The sequence below is a fragment of the Orcinus orca genome, chromosome 9 (assembly GCF_937001465.1).
Source record: "Orcinus orca chromosome 9, mOrcOrc1.1, whole genome shotgun sequence".
In the NCBI taxonomy this organism is placed as follows: domain Eukaryota; kingdom Metazoa; phylum Chordata; class Mammalia; order Artiodactyla; family Delphinidae; genus Orcinus; species Orcinus orca.
Genome location: NC_064567.1, coordinates 57,783,675 through 57,802,012, shown reverse-complemented (window position 1 = coordinate 57,802,012; position 18,338 = coordinate 57,783,675).

Below are 18,338 nucleotides of genomic sequence, written 5' to 3'. Positions count from 1 at the left end.
AAGTAATACAGGATCCACAAATCAGGAACTGCAGATCAGGAGTCAGGAACTTTATTCATCTGTTCTAGGAAAGAGACTACTGTGGGGATTGGAAAATGCAGTTGGAGTTAGCATCGGTTTTCACACTGACCATATGGAGGAATTGAATGGGGATAAGAATCATTGGCCAGCATCTCACAAATCTTTGATAATTGCCTTAATCTCTGCAATTCCCTATAAACCAGTGATTTTGCCTCTGACTTAGTATTTCGATAGGGAAGAAGATCCACATAGCTTTCCCAGTGGTTGTTGCTACCTTAATAGCCCTTACTTTATGGGTAAAAAAATGTGGGGATTCTGCCCCATGCTGAGGATTTCTGTCCCAACTAAGCACCCTCATAGAGGGCAAATGAGTACATGGTGAGTTTGGGGTCCCAATGGTGAACTTAAATTAGAACACCTTTTTTCAGTAAGCTGTTGCCCTAAAAAACCAGTTGCAATGGTTGTCTGCACTTTCAGGAACTCATGAAAACTCAGCTCTAGATGCCAAATATCCCCTAAAAGTTTGTGACTTTTCTTTTTTCCATGGCCACTCAATAAATGATGACCTTCTCTTTGGGGAAGTTCACGTCTATATGTCTACACCGATGATAGAAGAGAGCATTAGGTAAAAATGTTAAGGCTAAATTTGAGGCTAAGAGAGTACTTACAGAATAATTAAGTAGAAAACAACATCAAGGCTGGAGCCTCCGAGTATAGATATAGCATGTAGGTGGGGTGTGTGACCTCTGGGTTCAGTGGTCCAAGATTTGAGCTCTTGCTTCCCATGTCCTGACTATACCCAGTTGAGGGGATGGATCAAAACTTTTAAGCAAACCATTCTAAGATGGAGCAGCCTCACAAATTTGCATTTTAGAATTTCTTATGGAACACTCTTCTAGCTGCTTGTCTGTTGTACACCCAATATGTTAATATGAGTCAAGTCATGTTCTGAGGACACTGTGGTGGACCAAACGAAACACAGGCTCTGCCTTCATGCAGTTTACATTCTAGTAGGAAAGACAGACATTCATCGAGTTGTCATACAAATAAATGTCAAATTGCAACTGTGATAAATACTATGAGGGAAAGTCATTGGTGCTATAAAAGCTTATCACAGGGGGATGTGACCTGGTCATCAGGGTCACAAAAGATTTCCTAAGGAAGTTTGCTCTGCTAGCAAAAGGATGAGTAGAAATTGATAAGATGAAGTGGAGTAAAAAAGAGTATTTGAGGCAGAGAGAAGAGCATTGCTAAGTCCTTTGGGGAGAAGAGTTGCTGATGAGTGTAGGAGTTTACCGGAAAGTTCAGTGCAGCCAGAGTATGGAGTATAGGGAGGAGGTGTTGGGAAAGTGAGACCCAAGGTAACGGGTAGGACCAAACCATGCATGACTTGAAAGGCAAAAGCATTTTAAGAACGAAGGACGGTGATGTGGTCATACTTTGCATTTTTGTACAATCAATCCAGCTGTAATATAGAGAAGAGATAGAGGAGGTGGGCAGAGTGTGAGTGGATAGACCAGCTAGGAGGCTATTGTAGATATAACTGGAGAAATAACTTTGGTGGTAGAAGAGATGGAGAGAAATGGAGATATTCAAGAGCTATTTAGAAACATAGGCAGAACACTCCATGACGTAAGTCACAGCAAGATCCTTTTTGACCCACGTCCTAGAGAAATGGAAATAAAAGCAAACAAACAAAAGAGCTATTTAGGAGGTGAAAAACAGCAGTTGTTGGTACATTGGATACTTTGGAAATGGTGTTAAGGAAAAGAAAGGGGCTAATTCTGATGGGGCCGTGTCAAATGGTAGTGCTGTCCATTGTTATAAGAGATACTGGATAAGAACCAGGATTGAGGAAAACAGTATGAGTTCAGTTGTACATAAGGTGAACTTGAAGAGCCCTTGAGAAAACCGAGAGACGTAGGCTGTTGATACATGAATTTGAAGCTCCAAGTAGAGGTCTGGGCTGGTGATATGATTGGTAAGTCATCTGGGTATACATAGTCATTGACGCCGTGAAAGTTGATGAGAAATCTGGTCCTCGGTATGTCCCCTGAACACTCGTGGATCAGCTACATTTTGTGTTACAGTTATTCCTCCAATGGCTAGCAGAAGAGTAGGGTACGTAAAGTTGAGGGTTTGCCAGAATCTAATGGACAGAGAAAGGCAGGGATGGTATTTTATTCACATTCCACAAAATTAAAATGTAATATTACTTAGGTTTTTATTGAAACCATACTATGTTATTAATAAATCTGAAGTTTTAAAAGGTTGTACATGGGCTGCAAGGGTTTCTGTGGTTAGATCATCTCCCTTTACATTCCATGAATAGGCTGCAGTTCATCTTAGGTAATTTATCGTGTAGTTTTCATATTGGTGCTTATATCTTTTTAAACTGTGACAGCCATGGCAGCGTGCTGCTTAGATCTTCTTTCAGGAAAGAATTTGCCATTCAGCTGCAAGGAGAGCAGTTAACTGACAGCTTCCAGTCGTTAGCAATTTCAGGACCTGCCTTTGGCCTCTGAACAGAGAAACTTCCTGGGCAGGCACCCTTCAGCCATGACTGAGCATGGTCTGAGGCCTAGGGTCTGGGACTCCTCTGATGGGAAATCTTTTCTCTGGACCTTACTATTGGGTTGGCTGTGACTTTGTCAGATGTGCACTGTGGTCGGATGACCTCTTTGCTCAATCCAGCTTCCCCTCCCCCCCCCTTTCTTTTCAGAGGTGTCAGATCGCCATCATGGGTTGAAGATTTTCCTTGCTCAATTCTGCTTCCATCCCCTCTTATCTTTCACAGCTTTGGCCCCAATAAACCTTTGCACTTGCAATTCCATTTCAGCATCTACTTTCCAGAGGCTCCAGTGGATCTCTATAGTATTGCTCTACATTCCCAATCACAAATGTGGATCAATGGTTCAAAAATGGTTCACTGAAGAAGAAAACTGACAGCAATAAGCACACTATACCAATATGTACATGTACTATAATTCAAAATAATGCCATGAACATATGGAATGATTAGGGCTCCGACTGCAAATATAGAATATATTTCTCTATGTACGAGAATACATGATTTGGGGTGAGGATTTTACATAAAAGAAGCCCAAACAGAAAAGTGCTCATCTTAAAAAAGTGGATTTTATTGGATCAGAAATCTGTTCCCGGGCTTCCCTGGTGGCGCAGTGGTTGAGAGTCCGCCTGCCGATGCAGGGGACACGGGTTCGTGCCCCGGTCCGGGAAGATCCCACATGCCGCGGAGAGGCTGGGCCCGTGAGCCATGGCCGCTGAGCCTGCGCGTCCGGAGCCTGTGCTCCACAACAGGAGAGGCCACAACAGTGAGAGGCCCGTGTACCGCAAAAAAAAAAAAAAAAAGAAATCTGTTCCCTAGTACCTCAGTAACTAGTTTGCTGTCTGTTTTTGCATCATTTTCAAACAATATGTAATTCCTTTTTTAATAAAAACAATTGGGAATGAAATTGATTGCTTTTATAGATAAATTCATGAAAGGTAGCAGTACCACGGAAGTACTGAATTAGTTTGGGTCCCCCCAGAATAGCTCGTTCATTTGGGAGGTAATCCCAGGAAGCCAGAGTATAGAAGCAGAAAGAGTGAGGCGGTCAGAAGGAAAGACAGTGAAGGTTATGTCATGCATCTGGCTATTATTCTGGAAAGCAGAACTTGGTCCTACTGCGGATTCTGTAATGAACTATGGAGCATAAACCTCAGAATTTTCCCTCCACGTGACAGAAGGTTTAGTCTTTCATTCACTGACTCACATACTTGTGGGCTCTGGCTGTGAGTAGGCTGGGTGAGATCTTGGTGCTCTGGAGAAAAACCTGGGGCAGAGAAGCTCAGAGATGCTATGGACACTTGAGACGAGAAGGAAAGAAAGAAAAAGAAAGAAAGCTGAATAAGCTATTAGCAAAATGTCTTGATCAAGGGGCAGTGCTGGATTTTGCATAGTATTATTGACTTACAATGTTTAAAGGCAATTACTATCACTTGTATTTATTAGCTGACATTTCAGTCTGCAGTGAGATGAAATCATTGATGTACAGCATACAAGTCGACTTGTGATATACATGAGATTCATATATCAGGGAGAATGGCTTGATGACTTTTTTGCTCCATCATTGGAGTGTCATGCGGTGAGAGGACTGATTTTCATTTAGGGAAAAATTATGTTGTGAGCTGTGTAGGAGTTTGCGACAAATGTATCCCTGAAATCACAGTGGCTTAACACAATGAAAGTTTACTGCTCACTAATATCACACTACAGTGCAACTATGTCAGCCTTCCTCCATTTTGTATACTATATGATTTGGAACACATGATATCCAGGATTTCTATGGAAAAGGAAATTAAAGCTGAAAGGTCATGTTGGTTGTTTTGTTTTTAAATTAATTAATTTATTTTTGGCTGCGTTGGCTCTTTGTTGCTGCATGTGGGCTTTCTCTAATTGTGTTCTCTAGTTGCTGCGAGCAGGGGCTACTCTTCGTTGCAGTGCACGGGCTTCTCATTGCAGTGGCTTCTCTTGTTGCGGAGCACGGTCTCTAGGCGTGTGGGCTTCAGTAGTGTGGCTTGCAGGCTCTGGAGTGCAGGCTCAGTAGTTGTGGTGCATGGGCTTAGTTGCTCTGCAGCATGTGAGATTTTCCCGGACAAGGGCTCGAACCCATGTCCCCCGCATTGGCAGGCGGTTTCTCAACCACTGTGCCACCAGGGAAGCCCATGTTGGTTGTTTTTAAGAGATGGGCTTCGAAATGGCATCTCTCACTCTTATCTACGCTCTGGTGGTTGGTAATGTCTTGTCACCCAGACATAATTGCCATGGATGCTAGGAAATGTAGTCTTCCTGTGTACTCAGGAAGAAAAAGTGGTGAACACAAGCATTGTCCCACAGATGTGGACTGGACAAAACGTGTGATTGGTGCTTGTGGACTAATAGCTGTATGTGAAAATGAAGGACATAATTATGCAGATAAGTAGTTCTGTCATCCTCAATGACCTAATTTATCAGATAGAATTTTTAATTCAGTGGAATTAAAAACAAAAAAGAAAATGCCTAGATATAATAATTGAGCTAAATAAACACATTTTGGAGAAATGCTGCATTGAATTCTTGTAGAAAAATATATGATTTTAAGTTTACAGTCCTTTGTCTGCTATTTCCAAATCCAAAGATCTCAATTTTTTTCACAGCTTCATAGAAAATCCATTTAATGATAGAACTTGACCTGAACAAAAATGAGAATACTTATATTATCTTTCTTAATCCTACTTGGTATGATTTTTTAAATTAATTAATTTATTTTTGCCTCTGTTGGGTCTTCGTTTCTGTGCGCAGGCTTTCTCTAGCTGCGGCGAGCGGGGGCTACTCTTCATCGCGGTGCGCGTGCTTCTCATTGTCGTGGCTTCTCTTGTTGTGGAGCACAGGCTCTACACGTGCAGGCTCAGTAGTTGTGGCTCACGGGCTTAGTTGCTCCGCGGCATGTGGGATCTTCCCAGACCAGGGCTCGAACCTGTGTCCCCTGCATTGGTAGGCAGATTCTTAACCACTGCGCCACCACGGAAGCCCTGGTGTGATTTTTTGCTATAGAAAGTTTAACATTTATTACAGGATATTGCCCTTACCTTATTGAATATGTTATATAAGGAACATACCTTATATTAATTGCACTCACAGAATCTTAAAACAATTGAATATTAAAATATACCTGTTCTCAAGAGTTTTCAGTAATGTATTGTGGACTTACGTTAGTAATTTTATAAATGATATATTTAATGATTTTTATATGACAAGCTTCTTTTTATTACCTAAATTTGGGCGTCCATGTGTGTGCCTAAAGCAAATTAAGTGCTAAAACAATGAGGTAAGATTGAGATAAATTGGTCTAACAGAATAATATATCCCTGTTCCTTTTTTTTCCCCAAACCATCTCAAAACTTCTAATTGGATTTAGTATCAGGTCATTTTATTCATTCATGCAGTGAATATTTATTTAGAACCTGTTATGTTCTAGGCATTGAATTACGTTTGGTAAATAAAACAGACATAATGTGTTATGAAAGACAATAAACAAAGTCTAGTACAATGTCTGGCACTAGTTGGCGCTAAATAAATATTTGTTGAAGGAATTAATCTAATGTCAATAAGTAAAGGCTGTGAAGGTTAAAGGAGTGTTGTAATAGGGACTGGAGAAGGGAGCTGCTTAGGTTAAATGATCAGAATAGGTCTATCTTAAGAGAAAACAAGATAAAATTGGAAAGATGATCACTTGTCAGTCACCCTTAGCAATTTTGTCAGATGGAATAGCATGAGCGTGGACCCAGAACACCTTCTTGTGCCAGAAAAATTTTAAATGTCCAAAGAATAATGGAGGTTTACAAAAGAATTCAGGAGCCAGCTAGAAGGGGCTCACACTGGCCAAATATAAGACAACTTGGGTAACAAAATAAGTATAGTAATGTATTATAAACTGTAGATAAGAGTCCCTGAATCTGTACTGATATAAATGAATGAAATGCTTCCTTACAGTAGAATATCAGCTAATGTAGAAGATATGATGGAATTAGCAAATCATCATTTTGCAACCACCATGGAGAAAACTGTTTAACACAAGAATCATAAATAGATAATTAAGTAGAAACTAAGATCTGGGTACTAGATATTCTACAGTGTCATTGCTTCTAAGTCCTCCCAATAAACAGAGCTAGAAGATATATAGATGTATATATGTACACACACACATCTCCTATCTCTACAGTAATATAGGATATTTACATAGACTCAAAATATCTCTGTACAGTGTAATGATTAATTACTGTTTTAGTTTCCTAAAGCTGCTATAATAAAATATCATAATCTGGGTGGCTTAAAACAACAGAATTTACTGTCTCACAGTTCTGGAAGCTAGCAGTCTGAAATCAACATGTCAGCAGGGCCCTGCTTTCTCTACAACCTTAGAGGAGAATCCTTCCTTGTCTTTTCCTAGTTTCTGGGGGTTTGCTGGCCATCTTGGCATTCCTTCACTTGCAGTGGCAGCCCTTCTATCTCTGTCATCACATGGCCTTCTCTCCCTGTGTGTCTGTGTCTCTGTATCTCTTCTATTCTTCTCATAAGGATACCAACCAAATTGGATTAAGGGCTGACTCTATTTCAGTGTGACTTAACTATTACAACAACCTTATTTCCAAATAAATTAACTTCTGAGGTACTGGGAGTTAGGACTTCAACATATCCTTTTATTTCCCCATGTTTAATGTATTTATATTGCCAAAATACTTTCAAAGAAGGTAATGTTTTCAATTTACATCCTAACCTATGCAAAGACAGGTTGTCAAAGATGACAAAAGTAATAATATTCATCGCTGGTACTGGTGGTTCTATTTAATACTTCTTTATCGCTAAAGATGAACATTTTTTACATAGTGTTCTGGCCATCCTGTTTTTTCTTCTTACTGTGGTAACAAAAACCACACATAACATCAAATTTACCATCTTAACCATTTTTAAGTGTACAGTTCAGTAATGCTAACTGTATTCACGTTGTTGTGCAAAAGATCTCTAGAACTTTGTCATCTTGCAAAATTGAAACTGTATACTTGTTAAACACTGATTTCTCCTCCCCCTTGTCTCAGTCCTTGGCAACTACCTTACTACTTTCAGTTTCTATGATTTTTGACTACTTCAGCTACTTTTTGACTACTTCACTACTGTGAGTGGAATCATATAGTATCTGTCCTTTTATAACCGGCTTATTTCAATTAGCATAATGTCCTTGAAGTTCATCCATGTGGTAGTATAGGACAGGATTTCCTTCTCTTTTTAAGGTGGCGTAATATTTCATTGTATATCTGTATCACATTCCTTTATCCATTCATCTGTTGATAGGCATTTGGTTTGCTTCTACCGCTTGGCTATTGTAAATAATGAAGCAGTGAACATGGGTGTGTAAATATCTCTTCAACATCCTGCTTTGATCAACATATCTTAACAATTACCTTGGCGAAAAACAGTAACTTTACTGTAAAGAAACCTGGAAAACACTACTTTAACCAAGCAATCAAAGGTACCATCAGTAATGGGACAAGTTTATGCTACATGCCTCCTGTTATATGCATCAAAAGAACCACCATTTCTGTGATATTTCTGCCAAAAATGCATATCCTAAATCAAACAAGAAGAAACATTTGATAATACCAAACTGAGAGACATTCTACAAAATAACTGGCCTTATTTTTCAAAAGCATCAAGCTCATGGATCTATAGACTGAGGAACTACAGATTAAAAGAAACTAGAGACATTACAACCAAATGCAATGTGTGACCTTGAGCTGGAATTCTCAGCTCTTTTAGAAATAAATTGCATACATAGAGAGAGAGATATATAGATAGAAGTAAAAAAATCAAGTGTGATAAAATATTAACATTTGATAACTTTAAGTATATGGTACTAGTTGTAGTATACTTAAAACGTTTTGCAAGTCTGAAATTATGTGAAAATAAAAATTCTTAAAAATAGCACTCTAACAAAATATTAAGAATGGATAAAAGGGCAAGGAGTTAATGCAGAGGAAAGAAGAGCAACTTTTGAGAAATAGGATGAGGAAGAAAAAACGGATAGAACTATTTGTCTTTGAGAAATATTTTGTATATAAAATTGACAGGATTTGTTGATGGCTTGGAAATTTGGGGAAAGGAGGAATGAAAATAATTTCCAGAGTTATGGCCTTAGTTCCTGGGTATATTTTTGATCTATTTACTGAGTTTGAGAAGGCTGAGCAAAGAATATATATCAAGGATAAAACCAAGAGTTTAGTTCTGAACTTTTTTTTCCTAGTTACAGAGGCCAACTCTTACTAGGGCAAAGAGCAAGGTAGACGTGCAATCTGAGAAATTTTCTATGCCATTTGCCAAATTTTCGTGTATATAAGTTTGTGGTAAGCCTCTGAAACAAATTTTATTGGCTCCAACAGACAGTATTAGTAAAACGTTAACTGGACATGTATACTAATGCGTGGTAATGTCTATATCAGTGCAGAGTGTTCAAAGGTTCTGTCATGGATACAGATAATGAAGTCCAGGGTTCTTGTTTCAGGTGAATGTGTAACACAGGGCTATCTTAGACAAACCTAAAGGAGAACAAACACATTTCAAAATAGAGTTATGGCCTAACTTATCTGTGGTGATTCCTCCTCTCTGAAAATTATTGAAAAATTGAAATGAATAATTAAAATTGCTTCCTCCTGTGTTCAGGGATCTGAATGTTGAGATTGTGAACTCCCAGGCCAAGCCAAATGAGTCAGGGTCATTGAGATAGAAGAATTCTTTATTGACTGCACATGGAATTTCTAGTGAGACATAACAGTGTCATTGGTGCTACATCTTTATAGTTGATAATCATGGATTAAACATGTGAGGTCTTTCTTAAAATAGCTTGGATCTATTATGTTGACACATTCTGCATCAGAGTGACTCACAAGCCTACTTGGTGAGAAATATTCTATTTTGTGAGAAATGCCAAGTGCCTAAAAAATTTTAAATTGGATGGAAGATGTATCCTTCAGCTAGATTATGCTAAGCAGCTTATGTCTTGATGTGTCATTTATCTACTGCTACAGTTCTGCTGTGTAACAAATTACCCCCAAAATAATAAGCATTTTTTAGCTCACGTTGGGTCAACCATTTAAGCGGGGTTTTATTAGAAGTTTCTTTCAGTCTCAGTTAAATTTCCTCATGTGTTGTGGAGTTGACTAACTACTGATCTAGGGTGGCCTCAACTGGTATGGTGGGAAAATGTGGTTTCCTCCAGGTTTATTTCATTTAATTGGGCTGGCATGGGCATGTTCTTGTAGCATGGCAGAAACACAAAAGGGTTATCAGAAAATGTGCATCTTCTTTCAAGCCACTCTTTGTGACACAGTTGCTAATATGTCATTGATCAAAGCAAGTAAACTGACTGAGCCCTAAATCAGAGTAGGAGAAGAATATAAGATTACAGGTATACTAAATATGGGGCAGCTATTAACTGGGGCCATTAATTCAATCAATCTACCATAGTCTGCACACTGGCCCTGATTGTTTATGTTCCTTCCACATACAAAATACACTAAACCCTTTTCAAGACTCCAAATTCTCATCCAAACACAGCAACAGACTTAAAGTACAAGATTTTATGATCTACCTCAGGTTCAGATGCTTCTATTTGTGTGTGGTCTCTCTTGATATGGAGACATATACTAAACTATGAGTAATTTGCGTCATTCCCACAATTCCACATAAAATGATGAGATAGGTACTTGTTAAATAAATAGATACTTTTTAAAAGAGGGAAGCATTGGAGATGTATAACAGTCATTGATTTGTTTTCAATTGCTATGTAGAAATTATCACAAATTTAACAGCTTAGAACAACACAAATGTGTTCTCTCACAGTTTCCATGGGTCAAGTGGCTGGGTATGCATTAGGTGAGTCCTCTGTGCAGGGTCTCAGCAGGCTGAAGTCAAGGTGTTGGCCTGAGCTATGATCTCATTTGAGACTCAGGGTGCTATTCCAAGCTCACTGGTTGTTGGAAGAATTCAGTTCCTTGTGGTTATAGTACTGAAGTCCCTGCTCTCTTGGTGGCTATAGGCTGGAGACAATTCTCACTTCCTAGACGTTGCTCTCAGTTCCTTGCCGTGTAGCCTCTTGCATAGTTCACAGCGTGGTATCTCCTTTTTCAAAGTCAGCAGGAGAATCTCTCTCATTTTGAATCTCTCCCTTTAGGAATGGCTCAGTCACTCTTTTAAGGGTTCACTTAATTAGGCCAGACTTGGGGACAATCTCTTTTTAATGAACTCGAAGTCAACTGATTAATAACCTAATCACCCCCTTTTCTTAGTCCCTTCTATACTCAATGAAAGGGGGTTATACAGGGTATAATTATACCAAAAGTTTGAATCGTGGAAGCTATCTTAGAATTCTGCCTATCACAGTCCTTCCTCTGATTCCCAAAGATTCACATCCTTTCCAAACATTTGCCCCTTTCCTAGGGGCAATGTTCCCAGGAGTATCATCCTATTATGGCATCTGCTCAGAGTAAAAAAAATCTCATCATCTAAGTTTGAATTTCATGATATTATCGGCTCAAAGTCCAAAGCCTCATTGTCAAACATTATTTAAATCAGATGCAGATAAGGCTCCTGGGTGTCATCTGTTAAGTGAAGTTCTTGAAGTCTGATTTCTCTTAACCTGTGAACCTGTGATACTAAAGAAACAAGTTTTTCCCCCCAACATACCTTGGCTACAGTGGTGAGAGAAATGTAGGATAATAGTTACAAACATTCTGGTTCAAAAGGGGGAGAAAATGGTAGATAAAAAGGAAACATTGATCCATAACAGCTCTGAAATCCAGTTGGGCAACTGTTTTTTCCTAGATTAGGTTTCAAGGCTTGGGAATAATCTTACGTGACTCTTGGTTCCATCCTCTGAGTCACTCTCTCTTTTTCATGAAAGGTAGCATGTATCATCCTGCTTCCTGCCAGTAGATTTTGGGGGTGGGTGAGAGGTATTAAACAACGTCCTTTAATTTGTACGTTTGCCGTCATTTTCAGTCCCAGCTGGCAGAGTTTCCACTGGAACGATTTTCTCAAGAACTTTACGGGCTTTCTATGGATCTCACTGAGATCAACTTCAGTAGACAAAAGCCATCCCTAGATTTTTTGGAGATAATTCCTTCTCTGTCTCTGCCTCCTGCTGAGATGGCAGAGGGACAGCACCTTTATGTTTCTTAGAGGCCCTCTGGTTTGATTGGGAAGATCTGGGAGGCACACCCTTAATCTCTTGCCATGGTCATTTATGTGACTGAATAAATTAAATTTTAAATTTTTTAATTAATTATTTATTTATTTTAGGATAGCAAAGGGAGGCGGTGTACCATGTAGGAGAGCAGAAGACTTGGAAGTAGACACATGAGCTTAACGCTTTTTGGTTTTGGCCCGCCTCGTCACTAGCTGTGTGAGCTTCTATGAAATAGGCTGTGGGTCTCTGTGTCCTCAGCTGTAAAAGGGGCAGGATGAGCATCCGCTAGGGTGAAGAGGGAGGATCATTTCATGTAGTGGCTAAGAGTATAGACACTGGAGCCTGGTTCCCTGAGTTCATATCCCAGCTCAGCCACCTATTAGCCATGTGACCTCAGTTTTCTTACCTGAAGGGACAAGTTCCAACGAACAAAAGCCCAGGACCAGATGCCTTCACAGGCGAATTCTATCAAACATTTAGAGAAGATCTAACACCTATCCTTCTCAAACTCTTCCAAAATATAGCAGAGGGAGGAACACTCCCATACCCATTCTATGAGGCCACCATCACCCTGATACCAAAACCAGACAAAGGTGTAACAAAGAAAGAAAACTACAGGCCAGTATCACTGATGAACATAGATGCAAAAATCCTCAAGAAAATACTAGCAAACAGAATCCAACAGCACATTAAAAGGATCATACACCATGATCAAGTGGTGTTTATTCCAGGAATGCAAGGATTCTTCAATATACGCAAATCAATCAATGTGATACACCACATTAACAAATTGAAGGAGAAAAACCATATGATCATCTCAATAGATGCAGAGAAAGCTTTTGACAAAATTCAACACCCATTTATGATAAAAACCCTGCAGAAAGTAGGCATAGAGGGAACTTTCCTCAACATGATAAAGGCCATATATGACAAACCCACAGCCAACATCATCCTCAATGGTGAAAAACTGAAAGCATTTCCACTAAGATCAGTAACAAGACAAGGTTGCCCACTCTCACCACTCTTATTCAACATAGTTTTGGAAGTTTTAGCCACAGCAGTCAGAGAAGAAAAAGAAATAAAAGGAATCCAAACCGGAAAAGAAGTAAAGCTGTCACTGTGTGCAGATGACATGATACTACACACACAGAATCCTAAAGATGCTACCAGAAAACTACTAGAGCTAATCAATGAATTTGGTAAAGTAGCAGGATACAAAAGTAATGCACAGAAATCTCTGGCATTCCTATACACTAATGATGAAAAATCTGAAAGTGAAATCAAGGAAACACTCCCATTTACCACTGCAACAAAAAGAATAAAATATCTAGGAATAAACCTACCTAAGGAGACAAAAGACCTGTATGCAGAAAACCATAAGACACTGAGGAAAGAAATTAAAGATGATACAAACAGATGGAGATATATACCATGTTCTTGGAATGGAAGAACCAACCTTGTGAAAATGACTATACTACCCAAAGCAATCTACACATTCAATGCAATCCCTATCAAACTACCGATGGCATTTTTCACAGAACTAGAACAAAAAATTTCACAATTTGTATGGAAACAAAAAAGACCCTGAATAGCCAAAGCAACCTTGTGAAAGAAAAACAGAGCTGGAAGAATCAGGCTCCCTGACTTCAGACTATCCTACAGACTACAGTAATCAAGACAGTATGGTACCAGCACAAAAACAGAAATATAGATCAATGGGACAGGATAGAAAGGCCAGAGATAAACCCATGCACATATGGTCACCTTATCTATGATAAAGGAGACAAGAATATACAATGGAGAAAAGACAACCTCTTAAGTAAGTGGTGCTGGGAAAACTGTACAGTTACATGTAAAAAATGAAATTAGAACACTTCCTAACACCATACACAAAAATAAACTCCAACTGGATTAAAGACCTAAATGTAAGGGCAGACACTATAAAACTCTTAGAGGAAAACATAGGCAGAACACTGACATAAATCACAGCAAGATCCTTTTTGATCCAGCTCCTAGAGAAATGGAAATAAAAACAAAAATAAACAAATAGGACCTAATGAAACTTAAAAGCTTTTGCACAGCAAAGGAAACCATAAGCAAGATGAAAAGACAACCCTCAGAATGGGAGAAAATACTTGCAAATGAAGCAACTGACAAAGGATTAATGTCCAAAATATACAAGCAGCTCAAACAGCTCAATACCAAAACCACAAACAACCCAATCCAAAAAGTCAGAAGATCTAAATAGACATTTCTCCAAAGAAGATATACAGACTGCCAACACACACATGAAAGGATGCTCAACATCACTAATCATTAGAGAAATGCAAATGAAAACTACAATGAGGTATCTCCTCACACTGGTCAGAATGGCCATCATCAAAAACTCTACAAACGATAAATGCTGGAGAGGGTGTGGAGAAAAGGGACCCCTCCTACACTGTTGGCAGGAATGTAAATTGATACAGCCACTATGGAGAACAGTATGGAGGTTCCTTAAAAAACTAAAAATAGAACTACCATATGACCCAGCAATCCCATTACTGGGCATATACCCTGAGAAAACCATAATTCAAAAAGATACATGTACCACAATGCTCATTGCAGCTCTATTTACAATAGCCAGGACATTGAATCAACCTAAGTGTTCATCAACAGATGAATGAATAAAGAAGGTGCGGCACATATATACAATGGAATATTACTCAGCCATAAAAAGAAATGAAATTGAGTTATTTGTAGTGAGGTGTATGGACCTAGAGTCTGTCATACAGAGTGAAGTAAGTCAGAAAGAGAAAAACGAATACCACGTGCCAACACACATATATGGAATCTTAAAAAAAATATTTTTAAAAAGGGTCTGATGAACCTAGGGGCAGGACAGGAATAAAGACGCAGACGTAGAGAATGGACTTGAGGACATGGGGAGGGGGAAGGGTAAGCTGGGACGAAGCGAGAGAGTAGCATTGACATATATACATTACCAAATGTAAAATAGATAGCTAGTGGGAAGCAGCTGCATAGCAAAGAGAGATCAGTTCGGTGCTTTGTGACCACCTAGAGGGGTGGAATAGGGAGGGTGGGAGGGAGACACAAGAGGGAGGGTATATGGAGATATAAGTATACGTATAGCTGATTCAGTTTGTTATACAGCAGAAACGAATACAACATTATAAAGCAATTATACTCCAATAAAAATGTTTAAAAAAATAAAAATCCAGAAGTCATAAAGGAAAAGACTGACAAAATCTTATATGTATATAAAACATCTACAAAGCAAAAACACCATAAGGAAAGCAAGCGACAGACTGAGAAAAAGTATCTGTGTCTTATAGAAAAGGGCTACTCTCCCAAACGTGTAAAGAATTCCTTGAAGTTGATAAGAAAAGGACCAACAATAGATAAATGAGCAAACAGTATAGGCAAAGTATTCACAGAAATGGAATTAGTAACTGCTTTTAAATATATGACAGGATGCAATTTGATAACACTCCATCGGGGCTGTGGGCTGTAGGAGACAAGCACTGATGCGTTGTTGGTTGGAAGTATAAATTGCTAGGATCCCTAAGGAAAGCAATCTTGCTGTAAATATGAAAATTAAAAATGCATATACCCTATGACCCAGTAATCCCACATCTGGGAACTTATATATAGATTCATACTGGTGGAAAATGACCTTATAAATAAATCTATTCACTGTAGTATTATTTGTAATAGCAATTGGTTGGAACAAATTAATAAGAGAATGGTGGATCAATATGGGAATCAATAAAGGAATGGTAGATTGCTGTTGCCATATAACCCTATGCAGGCATAATAAACAGTGGGAAACTATACACTGATAGGGAAAGATCTCCAAGGAATATTGCTAAGTGAAAAAAAAAGTACAGAAACCTAGACAGGATAGTATATTTTACGTTAAAGAAATGGGAATATATATTTCTTTGTGCTGTATAAAGGGACTTTGTAAGAATACATGAAAAGCTAGTGTAAGTGGCTACGTGTCCTGGGGGAGTAGCAGTCATGAGAATTAGGCAGATGACGGACTGTGGAGGAAAAATAAAACTTTTCTTTTAATATTTTTTGAACCATCTAAATATATTCCCTATTTAAAAATAAATACATGAAAATAAATAATGAACGAAGTTGACCTTGAGAGAAGATGCTAGAGGACACGGCTGGCACCAGTATACATTCCTATTTCTGTTATCTCCACATATCTCCCCTGGTATTTTAAAGACGAGCAGAATGCTGAGAGAGAGGCTTACCAGTCCTCTGGTGTCTTCTTTCTGATCTCTCCTTATAACTCCATTGGTATTTTCAAAGCTAGCACCTTGCCAAAAATGAAGTGTACGCATGCTTCATGCGGGAAGTGATGGGCAATTTTAATTTTTGTTCCAATAATATGCCTGTTCCTTTTACATGTCCCCACTCAGATAAAATTAGAACTCTGAGGAAAGAAAGATAACCACGGGTCTGGTAAAAGCAGGATATCAAAGGTTTAAATCTGTAGAAAAGAAAAAAAATTGGACGACTGCAATATGTTAGAAAAGAAAAATCAATCACAACAATAAAGAGTAATAAAATAATATAAAACAGGATAGAAGCAGTAAGACTAAAATTACAGTTAGCAGAATAAATGGGAAAGTGTAAAACCCCTCTGGCAATATCTGGCGTACAGCTATTCTGTCTGGTTGATTCAGAGTGCAAATTTAAATAGTAGCTGGCAGGGGACAGTGGGTTAAGGGAAACATTCTCTCTGCATCTTGAAAACCAGAAGAACCATGGTCGTGCCGCACCAGGATGAGTGGTGTGTGAGGGGTAGAGACTGGCCAAGATGCTCCTCAGGAACAAACTTGGAATTTGCTCTTAATCACAAACAGATGGGCCATTGAGGACCCAAGTTTCTGCTCCATATAGCACAGACTCAATAATTTTATTCTGTAGAATGTTTAAGGAAGGCGTAACCAAAAGCCCACTGTGGCACGTTGGAAAAAAAAAAAAAAGGAAAAACTCAATAAAGCTCCCATAGAATGACCTGCTTTGAGCACTGTTGCTTCCTGATGTACCCTCCAAGTTAAACTATTTATGTAATGTAGCCAAAGTAATGGAATGTAGTGATATGCCACATGAAATCATAAACTACAAACCAGCCATCAGTTGGAGAAAATCTGGCTTTAAAAAAATAAAATTGTAAAAGTTTTTTTTATATAAGAATATTAAAAACAGGTCTACTCATTTTTAAAATATTTTTTTCAATTTGCCTTTCAATTTATTTATGGCATTTCTTTTGACCAAGAGAAATACTTCTTTTTTATAAATGAGTATCCCAATCCTGTCAATTTTGTTTTCTTCTTTGGGGTATATGTTTAAGCTATTCTTTCTGTATCAGAGATTAGATTAAAATTAAGTTGTATTTTTTCCCCTCCTTTCCTTGCTAATTTAAAATTCTGTGTTCACTATATTATGAATTGTCCTGTATATAAGACTCTATTCCCAACTTTTTCTTCTGCTCCTTTGATGTAGCACGTGAATTTAGTTGTAATTTTCTGGGTTTCTTTATTACTGTTGAGTACAACTACTTCCCTCATTATTCTTTGGGGTGACCATGGAGGTGTGCTGCTCAGATCTCCCCTCAAAACACATGAACCATCATGTAAGAAGAGGAGTCACCATTTTGGAAGGGACAGAGGATCCTAATCAGCAATAGGAGGTGGGACTGCTTTTACACAAAGGCGGATGGAAAGAATGTGTGCGGAACCCAGCCTGATAAGAGTATGATTACCAAGAACGCAGACCCTTCCAGAAGGAGAGTTTGGATCACAACTCCAGGTAAGCCACGGAGAGCTGCATGGCTGGGGGCAAAAGGGATTTAGAATTGGCAGCGGAGGAGGGAGGTGTGAGCATCAGTTGTGGCCCGAAGGCTAACTGCAGATGCAAGGACTGTATTTTGTCCTACTCACCTCTCTTTTGAAAATTTATCTTTAGAAAAAGTGGTGGAAATCATGTGGGACAAATTTCCTGGAAATGTGTGGATACGGATTCATGTCCAACACCAGGGGTGAACTGTGATGGCTGTGGAGGTGCCCTGTTCACATCGCCCTTCAAGAGAACCCGATGTGAAGAAGGCCATAGTGGACAGTCTGCAGATACAGCACCTTTGCAGCTGCCTCATCGTTCAGGCTGAGGTCTCCATCTCCCTGGGCTGCCCCCGGCCAACAGCAAGCATGGTGGGTGTCCATTAGCCGAGCTATTCCCCTCTGACACAGGACTCCTCTGAATGGGTGATCCTTGCTCCAGGTCTCCTCAACAGCCTGCCTGAGACTTCTCAGGGTTTCATGCACTCTGCAGCTCCTTACCCAAATTTCTATCCTTTCCCCTTTCCTTTCACAGGTATCACAAATGCATCATGGTTTGAGGGAAAGAGACAAATAAAAATGACATAAATTTTGAGCTTGAACATTTTTATGTAAAAAATTATAATCAGTCAAAATAGAAGACGAATGGCAACCAGGGAAAGTATTTGCCAAACTAGAC